The sequence below is a fragment of the Globicephala melas genome, chromosome 16 (assembly GCF_963455315.2).
Source record: "Globicephala melas chromosome 16, mGloMel1.2, whole genome shotgun sequence".
NCBI classification, from domain to species: domain Eukaryota; kingdom Metazoa; phylum Chordata; class Mammalia; order Artiodactyla; family Delphinidae; genus Globicephala; species Globicephala melas.
This window is the reverse complement of record NC_083329.1, coordinates 59,705,708-59,720,157: the sequence shown is the minus strand read 5'-3', so window position 1 is coordinate 59,720,157 and position 14,450 is coordinate 59,705,708. Positions and strand designations below refer to the sequence as shown.

At 38.0% G+C, this 14,450-nt stretch overlaps 1 protein-coding gene across 2 annotated transcripts in view; it reads right to left on the bottom strand.

Moving 5' to 3' along the window:
• Positions 1 to 14,450, bottom strand: part of MICU1 (mitochondrial calcium uptake 1) — a 199,721-nt gene extending 185,271 nt beyond the window's left edge. For both annotated transcript variants that reach the window (XM_030862562.2, XM_060286765.1), the window contains exon 1: positions 14,313 to 14,450. The gene's annotated coding sequence lies outside the window, so the exon portion shown is untranslated. The remainder of the gene's footprint in view (positions 1 to 14,312) is intronic.

Genomic DNA, 14,450 nt, shown 5'->3' with positions numbered 1-14,450 from the left:
CAAAGGAAGTCTCTTTCTACATAAATAACAATTTCAGCGGAATTTTTTAGCGTTCACAACAACAGACATCTTTATTGATACTCTTTTATAACAATCTGTCTATATTTACATTCCCTCTAGAAACAAACCTCCTAGGCTGACAGCAATATTAGATATTTCACAGGATGTTTTCCTGCCTTTTTTACCTTTACTCCAATTTCTATTTACCCAGGTATTTCTTTTTTGTTAAAACTTTCGCTTATTTACTTGAAGATGTTTTAAACCCTAGGATTTAATTAAAGCAAAATTAGAACATCACAAATTAAAGTTCTACTAAACATGTAGATAAGTTTGTATTGTTGTATATTGTTTTGTTCTGCTTTGTTTAATAAACTGAGGCCCAGAAAGTTAAGTGTCTTACTCAAGGTAATCTAGTTAACTTGACCTCTTACTGGCTATTAATTTTGAAGTCAGCCAGACCTGTGTTTCTGACTTTGGCAACTTTGTACTTCCACAGAACAGGGATACTTACTGCAAAGAACTATGAGGAGGATTAAATGAGAAAATTCTTGTAAAAAGCTGAGCACAGTAGCAAATTATGAATAAATGTTTGTTTGGAAGGTAATATAAGAGAATGCTCCTAATGGTGATAAATCAAATAAAAACTGTATAGTGTAACATAAATTTCACTAAAATGTTACATAAACATATAACGCCTAAATATTTTCCTTTTAATACAAACATTTAATTAAAACGTAGAGTAAGGGCTTCCCTGGTGGTGCAGTGGTTGAGAGTCCACCTGCCGATGCAGGGGACACGGGTTCGTGCCCCAGTCTGGGAAGATCCCACATGCCGCGGAGCGGCTGGGCCCGTGAGCCATGGCCGCTGAGCCTGTGCCGGAGCCTGTGCTCCGCAATGGGAGAGGCCACAACAGTGAGAGGCCCGCGCATACCGCAAAAAAAAAAAAAAACGCAGAGTAAGACTCCAATCATAAACTTATCTATAATCTATCCTTGCTATCTAATCAAGGAAATGGACATTTTTGTTTCTTTTTCTAATCTAAATACCATTTCAAATACATGGAATCACTTCGCCATTTCTAAGAAACCTTGTATTTTGACTCAAAACTATCTACTCCAACAAGAAAAAAACAAACAACCCAATTCAAAAATGGGCAAAGGATTTGAATAGACATGTCTCCAAGGAAGATATACAAATGGTCAATAAGTACATGAAAAGATGCTCAACATTATTAGTCATTAGGGAAATGCAAATCAAAACCACAATTAGATACCACTTTACACCCATGAGGATGGCTATTATCAAAAAAACAAACAAGAAACAGAAAATAACAAGTGCTGGAGAAAATGTGAAGAAACTGGACCCTTGTACACGGCTGGTAGGAATGTAAGAGTGCAGCCACTATGGAAAACAGTTAAACATAGAATTACCATGTGATTCAGCAATTCCAACCTTAAGTATATATCCACAAGAATTAAAAGCAGAGATTCAGGGACTTCCTGGTGGTCCAGTGCTTAAGAATCCACCTTCCAATGCAGATGACCGGGTTTGGTCCCTGGTCAGGGAACTAAGATCCCACATGCTGCAGGGCAACTAAGCCCATGCACCGCAACTACTGAGCCAGCGCACTCCAGAGCCTGCACACCACAACTAGAGAGCCTGCGTGCAGCAAGTACTGAGCCCGTGAGCTCTGAGGCCCGTACACCACAACTAGAGAGAAGCCTGCGTGCGCCGCAATGAAGAGTTCGCATGCTGCAACAAAAAGATCCTGCATGCCGCAACGAAGACCCGACACAGCCAAATAAATAAATAAATGCAGAGATTCAAACAGATACTTGTATACCAGTGTTCATAGCAACATTACTCACAATAGCAAAAGGTGGAAATAGCCCAGAAGTCCAACAACAGAAAAACAGATTAAAAGAATATGCTGTGTACATACAATCGATCATTTGGCCTTAAAAAGAAATGAAATTCTGATACATACTACAACATAGTAGTCAGATTCTATTTTTAGCTTTGGGTCCTTTAAATTCCCCTGTACCCGTTATGGCAGCATGTAGTGCAGCTGCAAACGCCTCCAGATCATCATCCACTCTATCCTGCCTGTATGTAAGTTACCCACAACAAACTTCATAAATGCACTTTATGGAGTTGCCTGCTTTGTTTTTTGGTCTCAAAGTTCCTTCTCAGTTCAGAAAATATTATTCAGTATCTCTGCTTCCCAACATGGGTCAACAGTAGGCTATTAGTAGTTAAGTTTGGGGGAAGTCAAGAGCTATATGTGGATTTTTGACTGCTCGGCGGGGGGCGGGGGGGTGTCGGTGCCCCTAACCTCCACCTTGCTCAAGGGTCAAACATAATTACCAACCTACAAAGAGGGAACCAAGAAACTATATACCCAGACCTCACTCTCCTCCTATCCGCTGCCACTGGCCAAACCCTACTGGATACCAGAGCGAATGGAGCTAGTAGCATGTAGTCCATAAAGGTCAGCTTCTTGGAGCACAAGCAGGATGGAGAAGGGTAAAGAGTGAATACAGGGACTTCCCTGGCGGTCCAGTGATTAAGACTACACGCTTCCACTGCAGGGGGAATGGGTTTGATCCCTGGTCAGGGAACTAAGATCCCCACATGCCGCAGCAGCCAAAAACAAAAGAAGAGTGAATATAGAGGGGGCAAATGAAGACTATCGGGCACAATATGACATACTGCTTTCCTTCACATTTCTATTTTATTATACAAAAGGAGGAATTATAATCAACATATTTTTCAGTACAAAGAAGTTGTTCCTGTTGCCACAAAAAGTAGGGAAGTGAATAGGTTAAAAAGAGAAAGGTTTTTTGTTGTTATTTAAAAAGAAAAGGAACGTACACATTTTTGACAAGAGGATTCAGTACACAGTCTGCCACAATACCCTTACAAACACAGAGATAAAATATGAAGAAAGAAAAAGGAACAATATACCAGAATATTAGAGCTAAAAGAGACCTTAGAAATTTTCAAATTTTCAGTACAAAAGGAAACTGGCCAGAGAGGATGATTCTTCAAGAAACGTCATCAAAATCATAAAGCTACTTAGCAGCAAAGTTGGAAACAGAAACTAGGTCTATAACTCCCATAACTCCTTGTCTAATTCTCTTCTCATCATACTTATACTATAGAAATAAAGCTGGAAATGCTTCATATTGGGAAAATTAACTAGCAAACAAGTTAAAAAACAATAACCACCACCAAGACTCATAGGTTAGCATGCTTCTTATAGTAGTAGAACCCTAGGTTTCCCACAATAACAATATTCTGCCCTCTACCCTCTTAACCGAAAAATGACACTTTGTGAATCTTAATACAGTACACGTAGTACCTAGAAGTTGAACAGAGACTTAACCTGAGCTTAAAGAAAATATGCAGTCAGGAAAGAAATTATCAATGAGTTGAGAGCCATTTTCCTATAGAGCATGAAATTAAAACCTCTGGGTTAAATAAGTAATGGGAGTAATCTAAAGCTTTGACAATTGAATTGCTCCTTCAAAAGCTAGGCTATATATGAAGAATGCATACTCCATTGGTCAGGATGAACACAAAAATCACTTCCTAAAAAGGACACTAATTACATACTTAGTTAAAAAAAAAAAGAGTAAAAATGGAGTATCTGGAAGACAAAACCCATAACATCAATTATAAAGAGAAACTAATGAAGAAAAAAAGGAGAGAGAAACTAAGTGTTAAGGATTAAATTATTTATAAAAGTAAAAGCAAATAAAAATGGCTTCTTTTGGGACATCCCTGGTGGCGCAGTGGTTAAAATCTGCCTGCGAATGCAGGTGACACAAGATCGATCCCAGGCCCAGGGAGATCCCACATGCTGTGGAGCAACTAAGCCCATGTGCCACAACTACTGAGCCTGCACTCTAGAGCCCGTGTGCCACAACTACTGAAGCCCGTGCACCCTAGTGCCCGCCTGTTACAACTACTGAGCCCGCATGCTGCAACTACTGAAGCCTGTGCACCTAGAGCCTGTGCTCCGCAACAAGAGAAGCCACCGAAATGAGAAGCCCACGCACTGCAATGAAGGGCAGCCCCAACTCATTGCAACTAGAGAAAGCCCGCGCAGAGCAACGAAGACCCAAAGCCAAAAAACAAAAAAAGGCTTCTTTTCCAGAAAAGAGAGCTATTAACGGGGCTTCCCTGGTGGTGCAGTGGTTAAGAATCCACCTGCCAATGCATGGGACATGGGTTCGAGCCCTGGTCCAGGAGGATCCCACATGCCACGGAGCAACTAAGCCCGTGTGCCACAACTACTAAGCCTGCACTCTAGAGCCTGTGAGCCACAACTACTGAAGCCCGCACGCCTAGAGCCTATGTTCCGCGACAAGAGAAGCCACTGCAATGAGAAGCCCACGCGCCACAACGAAGAGTAGCCCTCATCGCCACAACTAGAGAAAGCCTGCACGCAGCAACAAAGACCCAACTCAGCCCTAAATAAATAAATAAAATTTTTTAAAAAGAAAGATATTAACATCAAACCTTTATAGTTCATTTAAAAACTTTCAGACACTCAGAAAATTTCAAAGAATACTATTATGAACACCACATGTACATTACCTAGACTGAACAATTAACATTTCACCTATTTGCTTCGTCTATCCATATCTATCAGGCTATTTTTAAGGCAGACAACTTCAAAGTTACAGACATTAAAACACTTTAAATATTTCAATGTTTTCCTACATAACTACAATACCATTATCACACTTATTCAAATTAATTGCAATTTCCTAATATCTTCTAATAGTAGTACATATTCAAACTTCCACAAAATATATAGCTGATTTTTCAAACTAGGATCCACACAAAAATCATGTATTATCTTTGGTTTTGTTTCTCCAATCTCTCTAATCTAGGACAGTTCCTTCATATACAACCTTTTTCTCCCCTGACCACCCTAATCTTATTTTATTAGCTATACATAACATAAAATTTATCCACACCCAGTAGAATGACTATTATATGTTTGTTTGTTTATTCATTATATGAAAGTGGAATCCTTAGGAAAAAAAACAAAAAAAGAAAGTGGAATCCTTGTGCACTGCTAATGGGAATGCAAGATGGTGCAGCCACTACAAAAAACAGTATGGCAACTCCTCAAAAAATTAAACATAGAATTACCATATGATCCAGCATTCCACTCTGGGGTATATACCCAAAAGAACTGAAAGCAGGAACTTGAACAGGTATTTGTACACCCATGCTTATCGCAGCACTATTCACAGTAGCCAAATGGTGAAAGCAACACAAGTGTCCATCAACATGAATGGATAAACAAAATGTGGTTTATAAATACAATGGAATATTACTCAGGCATAAAAAGGAAGGAAATCCTGACACATGCTCCAACATGTATGAATCTTGATGACATTATGCTAAGTGAAATAAATCAGTCACAAAAAGATAAACACTGTATGATTCTGCTTAGATGAGGCACCTAGAGTAGTCAAAATCACAGAGACAGAAAGTAGAATTGTGGTTGCCAGGGACTGGAAGGAGGGGTATTGGAGAGTTATTTAATGGATGCAGCAATTCACTTCTACATGATGAAAATAGCTCTTGAGATGGATGATAGTGATGGTTTCACAAGAATCTGAATGTATTTAATATCACTGAAGTGTACACTTAAAAAATGGTTAAGATGGGGCTTCCCTGGTGGCGCAGTAGTTGGGAGTCCGCCTGCCAATGCAGGGGACGCGGGTTCGTGCCCTGGTCTGTGAGGATCCCACATGCCGCGGAGCGGCTGGGCCCGTGGGCCATGGCCGCTGGGCCTGCACGTCCAGAGCCTGTGCTCTGCAATGGGAGAGGCCACAACAGTGAGAGGCCCGCGTCCCGCAAAAAAAAAAAAAAAAAAAAAAAAGGTTAAGATGGTAAATTTTATATTATGTGTATTATACCACAATTTTTAAAACTGAAGAAAAAGGAAGGAAATTCTGATACATCCTGCAACATGCATGAACCTTAAAGACTTACATTAAGTGAAACAAGCCAATCACAAAAAGACAAATACTATACGATTCCACATATATGACAAACCTACAGTAGTGAAATTCAAAGAAACAGAAAGTAGTATGGTGATGCCAGAGACTGAGGGGAGAAGGAAGTAGAGAGTTATTGTTTAATGGGTATAGTTTTCTGTTTGGGAAGAAGAAAAAATTCCAGAAATGAATGGTGGTGATAATTGTACAACAATGCAAATACACTTTATGCCTGCCAATTGTATACTTTTAAATGTTTTTTTTAAATGGTAATTTTTTTAAAACAGTGGTAAAATATACATGAAATTTACCATTTTAACCACTTTAAAGCTTATATTAAGTATATTCACCACACTGTGCAATCACAGCACAACCCTAATTTTTTAACAGAACAGGACATCTATATTGCATTTCTCAAATTCTGTATTTATCTAATTGCTTCCTTGTAGAATGGTTTAAATATTTCTCTAGCCCCTTTATTTCCTGTAAACTGGAAGTTACATCTTGACTTAAGTTTTCTTCTCCCATGTCTAATCTGCCATTAATAACACCAAGTGTATCTTTCATCTCACACTGTAGTTTCCATCTCTGGAGGTTCAGTTGGGTCTTTTTCATATCTTCCGTGTTTCTATTTAAACATTCAATCTTTCTTCTAGTTTCCTGACCATACAGAATACAGTTTTAAAAAACTGTTTTACCATCCCTCTCCACTAATTCTATCACCTGTGTCCTTCTGTTTCAGTGTTCATTGTTTTTCTTGTCATTATGAGTCATATTTTCCTGCTCCTTTGCATGCCTAGTAATTTCTGATTGGATGCCAGACACTGAATTTTACCTTTTTGGGTGCTGGATATTTTTGTATTCCTGAATCTATTCTTGAGCTTAGTTCTAGGACATGAATATGTTACTTAGAAACAGTTTGACTGTTTCAGGTCTTGCTTTTAAGTTTTTTGGCTGGGTCAGAGCAGTGTTTAGTTTAAGACTAATTTACCCCACTGTGGTTTGGCTTTCTGTAGCTTGTTACCAACAGTTAACCTTGATCCAAGAATATTAAATGCAAAATTCCAGAAATAAACAATCCATAAGTTTTCAACTATGTGCTATTCTCAGTAGCCTGATGAAATCTCACACTGTCCCACTCCATGCCCCGTCCCCTGTACCGCCTGCCCCCCGTATGAATCGTCCCTTTGTCCATCATATTCATGCTTGATGTGCTACTCACCAGTTAGCATATACAGGCTTTGGTACTCCCCAGTTTCAGGCATCCACTGGGGGTCTTTGAATGTATCACCCACAGATAAGGGGAGACTACTGTACTCCACCTGGTGACCTGTTAAAATATATTCCACTCTGGCTGGTAGGAAAAAACACTATCCCTGCCTTTGTTCGCTCTTTTCAGGTAGTTCTTTTCCTAGCCTCGGGTAGTTTCCTCACATGTAGTCACTGATCAATTCTCAGCTGAATACATGAGGGTTCTCCCTCCTTCTGGCTCTCTCATCTCTAGCATTCTGCCCAGCAAACTCCAGCTGTCTTGGCCTCCCCAGACTCTCTCAATTCAGGAAGACCACTGTGCTCTGCCTGGGTTCGCCCTCCCTACTCTGCAGCTGGGAAATGCTCTCCAGGCAGCAAGCCAGAACAATCACAGAGCTCACCTCGTTTGTTTCCCATCTCTCAGGAATCACTGTCCTTTGCTGCACAATGTCCAAAATCCAGGAAACAACTGTTTTGTATATTTTGTCTCCCCTTTTAGCGGCTCCAGGTGGGAGGGTAAATATGGTCCCTGTTACTCCTTCTTCACAGGAAATGGAAGTTAAGATCAATTTTTCTGTCCCTTTTATTCCTCATTGTCTTTGTAAATTATTTTAAAGCAACTCTCAGACATGGTATCATTTCACTGCTATATAGTTTAGTATGCCTCTCCAAAAATATCGACTTTCTTTTTAGATAAACATGTCACTGTTATACTTAACAAATTTAACAATAATTCCCTGGTATCATCTAATGTCCAGTCCATATTCCAATTTCCCCAACTTTTCAAAAAATTCTTTTGCTTGTAAACAACTGGTTGTTCAAATTCTCTTTAATGCTAGCATCTAATGAACACTACTCTGTGAGGGATACTATGCTAAATGTTTGATATCCATTACCTTATTTAATCTCAATAACCCTGAGCTAAGTATTATTATCACTTCTATTTTACTGAGAAGGACACCAAAACTCAACACTTTTAAGAAATTTGCCAGTGGATGGCAGGGGAGAGTTTCTCTGATCTCAAGGCCATTGCTCTTAACCATTATGCTTCATTACCATCTCAGGAATTATGAGGATATAAAGTCAGATGATATCAATGCTTAAGTTGATAATCAAATTCTGAAACAACTTAATTTAAATGTTATCACAGATCAAAGACCCAAGAAAATTAGCAATGCTTCTTTATTTGAAATACATTACAATAGAATCTACTTGATCATTTTTAAAAATACAATTTCCAAATCTAAAAGTAAGTTTTATTTGAACAAGGAACAGGATTGAAATACAAATTAACTATCATCTGAAACTAGCAAATGTAGATATAAGTGTATTTATAATAATCCACAACAATTCTGTCAAATAGAATGTGTTGGGATGATAGAAATGTTTCATATCTGCACTGTTCAACACAGTAACCACTAAAACAACCCAATCAAAAAATGGGAGGAAGACCTAAATAGACATTTCTCCAAAGAAGACATACAGATGGCCAAGAGGCACATGAAAAGATGCTCAACATCGCTAATTATTAAAGAAATGCAAATCAAAACTATAATGAGGTATCACCTCACACCTGTCAGAATGGCCATCATCAAAAAATCTACAAACAATAAATGGTGGAGAGGGTGTGGAGAAAAGGGAACCCTCTTGCACTGTTGGTGGGAATGTAAATTGATACAGCCACTATGGAGCACAGTATGGAGGTTCCTTGAAAAACTAAAAATAGAATTACCATATGATCCAGCAATCCCACTACTGGGCATATACCCAGAGAAAACCATAACTCAAAAAGACACATGCACCCCAATGTTCACTGCAGCACTATTTACAATAGCCAGGTCATTGTAGCAACCTAAATGCCCATCGACAGACAAATGGGTAAAGAAGATTTGGTACATATAAACAATGGAATATTACTCAGCCATAAAAAGGAACGAAATTCGGTCATTTGTAGAGATGTGGATGGACCTAGAGACCGTCATACAGAGTAAGTCAGAAAGAGAAAAACAAATATTGTATAGTAACACATATATGTGGAATCTACAAGAATGGTACAGATGAACCTGTTTGCAAGGCAGAAATAGAGACACAGACATAGAGAACAAACGTATGGACACCAAGGTGGGGATGGGGCGGTGGGATGAATTGGGAGATTGGGATTGACACATATACACTAACTAATATGTATAAAATAGATAACTAATGAGAACCTGTTGTATAGCACAGGGAACTCTACTTCACTTCACTATACAGTAGAAACTAACACAACATTGTAAAACAACTATACCCCAATTACCTAAAGTCACCATAAATTCTGATCTGAACTTCCAAGGTGCTCAATGCTTAGCTTCCCTTGCATAGTGAAGGAACAGGCTATCTTCCACTTACTGAGCTTTACTGAGCTCAGAGTTTGTGTAAAATTCACTCAATACATTCCCCCAGCCTGACAGTTATACTTGGAGGAGGCAATCTTTACTTTTTATGTTTTTTTAATTGAAGTATAGTTAATTTACAGTGTTGTGTTAGTTTCAAGTATACAGCAAAGTGATTCAGTTATACACACATATATGTGTGTGTGTGTCTATATATATATATATATATATATATTCTTTTTCAGATTCTTTTCCACTTTAGGTTATTACAAGATATTGAGTATAGTTTCCTGTGCTATATAGTATGTCCTTGTTGTTTACCTATTTTATATATTGTAGTATATATATGTTAATTCCAAACACCTAATTTATCTCTCCCCTGTCCCAGCCCCACTATCCCCTTTGATAACCATAAGTTTGTTTTCTATGTCTGTGAGTCTGTTTCTGTTTTGTAAATAAGTTCATTTGTATCATTTTTCAGATTCTACATATAAGTGATATCATATGTTTGTCTTTCTCTGTCTGACTTACTTCACTTAATATGATAGTCTCTAGGTCCATCCATGTTGCTACAAATGGCATTATTTCATTCTTTTTTATGGCTGAGTAATATTCTGTTGTATATGTGTACCACATCTTCTTTACCCATTCATCTGTCAATGAACATTTAGGTTGTTTCCATATCTTGGCTATTGTAAATGGTGCTGCTGTCAACACTGGGGGTGCATGTATCTTTTCCAATTAGAGTTTTCATCTTTTCCAGATACACGGCCAGGAGTGGGTTGCAAGATCATATGGTAACTCTATTTTTAGTTTTTTAAGGAACCTCCACACTGTTCTCCATAGTGGCTGCACCAGTTTACACTCCCACCAACAGTGTAGGAGGGTTCATTTTTTTCTACACACCCTCTCCAGCATTTACTATTTGTATATTTTTTGATGATGGACATTCTGACTGGTGTGAGGTGATACCTCATTGTAGCTTTCATTTGCATTTCTTTAATACTTAGCGATATTGAGCAGCTTTTCATGTGCCTGTTGGCCATCTGGATGTTTTCTTTGGAAAAATGTCTATTTAGGTCTTCTGTCCATTTTTTTGACTGGGTTGTATTCTTTATATATATCAAGCTGTGTGCGCTTAAGCAATCTTTAAAAACTTAGGCAGTCTGCTAATAATTATGTAGTTTAAACAAAGTTTTCTCATTTATTGCTATATCTGCAGTATAGAATTTTAAAACCTGCTAAAATCAAGACAAACTGAATAAAGAGCCATCTTGCTAATTCTGCAGACACCTATATATTTTAAACTCTCTGGGGCTAAGCATTCTGAAATTGGGAAAATAAACTCTTCTAGACATTTTTTGTCATTGTTATTATTAACAATTACATTTAATGAGAATCTACTACATCCTAGGCACTTGGCATATGTTAATTAATCCTTACAAGACCCTTATGAGATAGGTATTATCATCTCCATTTGTAAATGAAATAATCTCAAGTTCAGAAAGATTAAGTAACTTGCTCAACATCAAGAAGTGATGGAGTTGGGTTTTAGAATATAGACCTGCCTGTCTAAACTAAAGCCCGTTAGCCAATTGTTAGCCACCAATGTTAGCAATTAAAGTTCATTCAAATGTCCATTGAATCAAGCTACTAACATCTTTTAAATGAAAACAAGAGTAAACAATATGTTGCTTCTATTATATTTTCTCTTAAAATATAATGAATTGTTAGAATAATCCATAAAGATATAAAACCAGACATTAATGTTAACTGTAGATTTAAAGTTAACACCCAGTGGCAACAATTAGCGACAATTATCTTTTATATTTTATACAATGCTCAAAATGAAGTCGTTTCTATGCTGATTTTTGAACACGGAATAATTAAAAGAATCAGCATGTAATCATATTTACTATATACACTTAAATATTTAAAACTTTTATTTACTGTTTATAAACTACAGTTTATATAATCAAGTTCACCCACAGTACAAAAAATACTTACCAATAATCAATTTTAACAAGCTAGCCAAATATACAATATATTTAAAGTTAGAAAATCTGAATACTCCAGAGCATGTGTACTTATACATGTAATAACAATACAAATAGGCGCAAAGAGTTTAAATTTCAAGTTTTATAAATTAATAAAATAATACACATTAAAAAAGGAAAAATCAACATGTAAATTTTAAAATACAATTAATTTATACTGGGAAAGGAAAGAAATTTTTTTTTTTAATATATGTAAAATTATTTTAGTGAACATCTGCTGTTTTTGTCTGCCCAGCAATCTTTCTGCCTTCTCCAGGAAATGATACCTCAATTTTCCTTTAGGAACTGTATGTCACCTACCCTTAATTCATGTGGTTTGAAAATGTATCCCCCTCCACCCCACTCCAGGGTGGGAATAAGATCCAATCCTGGCCACACAAAGCATTCCATCTGTCTGGGCACAGAGATTGCCTCTAAGATGGGTAATGACCCAAGTCAGGCCAAGGAGACTCCCACACAGTAGTTTGGTGTTATCATAGAGAAAGGGAAATCTCTCTTCTGTAGTTTCTGAGGTTGTAAGCCTACTACTATTAGTACCATTTTTCCCAGGGACTCTGACTCCAGACTCTACTTTTCCACACTGATTCCCAAAAATGCAAGGGGAACTAGTGGTTACCTGGTGGCAGGGAAAGGATAAATTAGGATTTCAACTTTGTGTCATACTTTCTACAACGTTTTTATTTTTCAAAAATAAGCACATATTACTTTTATAATAGGAAATATAAAACATTTAAAAATACTACCCCTGTGTTTTCTTCTCAAATATGCTGAGATATCAATATTTCATGTCTTAAAAGCATTAATAATTTTCTCATAATTTACCAAAGTGAGTAAACACCTACTTAAAAAGAATCAGCTTTTTCCCTTGGCACGAAATCAAGCTATTTTCATTTTGAGTGGGCGGAAAAAAGCTGTGAGTAAACTTTTTTTAAAAATTGGCTCTCTTCTAAAGGAAATAGTAAAAAACTCTACTCCTTACGGAAAAAAAAATGGTAAACATTCAGCAATTGCTGCAGCCATTGTAAAAATTGCTCAAGAGGGAAAACTAAAGATTGAAAGTGGCCAAATTACGTATAATAACTTTATCACTTTTGTCCTATAATTCTGAATAATATAAAATCTTAAGTGTCTGTTAAATCTTTCAGTTATAGTTATTTTACATAATATTGCATTATGGGAGAAATTACATACCATTGTTAAATACAGGAAAGTCACTCTCAAAATGCACCCCTTGGAAATGTTAAAAAGTCTACTGAATATAGTAAATGTTCTATAGATTATAAATGAAGATAGCAATACACTCTTTTGTTCTCTTGCTCTTATTAGTTTCTATCACTCTTTCCTTTTCTCCCCAGGCACAAAACCAACTCCTGAATCTTTCCTTTTTGTTAGCATTACTTTGTGTCTTATAATCCTCAGTAAGGACACTTAGAGCAGCTGGAGGCCAGAGCCACCTTCTCACAAACAAGTGGCAGTGGGTTCTAAAAATTTTTTAGAATAAGGCAATATTTAACAAGCTCAATACCTTACCCAACGCTAGGAAGATAACGGGTGGTCGAACTGGCCAACACCTGTCTCAAGATGCTGACATTTTATTAATTTGTCATACAGTTTAATGAAACCTAAGCTCTCCTACAGCTATCAACCCCAAACTGTTTCACTCCTTTCTACTGCTAGATCACTTGCACATGTAACTCAAAGGAATACTTTAACATAAACAAAGGTATACCCAAGAAACTGCCCCCAAACCGATAGACACATCTATTGATACTTATAAAACAGAAATAAAATAGGACTTTCCAGGTACCACAAGGAAAATAAAGTATTTTACTCTAGTCCCTTAACTATAATATGGTTATTCTACAAATATCTACAATACTTTTTAGGCATCTGAAAGAGAAGATAAAGAAACCATAAACCATAACACAACAGAGATCGCAACCTAAAGAACAGTTCGTTTTAAACTCTTTTCCTAACAGTCACACTGAGTCAATAACGCCCGGCTCATTCTCAAAGCATCGTATTGTGGGCCAGGACAGTATGGTGAGAAGGAAACTCGACAGAGAATGAAAACTGGTTACGGCACTGGGAAAGAGAAAAACTGAACAGTCCAAGAAGCCTGCACTTTGTTATGTTCCTTCAAGTCCCAGTGATTTTTCCACTTCTTTCTTCGTTTCAAAGATTAACACTTCCCCCATAAGAGATCTAACTGTAAACTCCGCACCCACTTCCAACCACATCCACAAATCCCAAGGATGTGTCCCTGGTCACCCGTGAGAAGAGGGACGTCGACGCTCAAGTGAACCCTGAGGTTGGGAACTCGGTAGAAGTTCTCCTGGCACAGGGAGAAGGGACTGGGTGAGGTGAAGGAAAGCTGAGGAAGGGAAGCAGGCAGGATTAAGGACTGCTCTCAAACCCCTAAACTGAGCACATCAGGGAGAGACAGCTATCCCGCTCGACCAGAGAAGTCGCCTGACCCCAGAGCAGACAAACAGCCGGAAACAGCCGGCCCCGGAGGTCAAGTCCCTAAAGCTGTTTCGCATCCCCTTCCCTTTCGTCTTTCCTAAAAGGCTGTCTCCTCATACCCTTCAGAGTCCTGGACTTACCCGTCCGCGCTGGAGCTCCAGCTGCTTCTCCGTCAAAGCCGCCCACCTCTGAAAACCATAGAGACGAAGAAACAGGCGAGACCAGCCTCCAGCTCCACCGCCCATCCTCACGTGACGCTCCTAGCCGCTGAGCCTGTC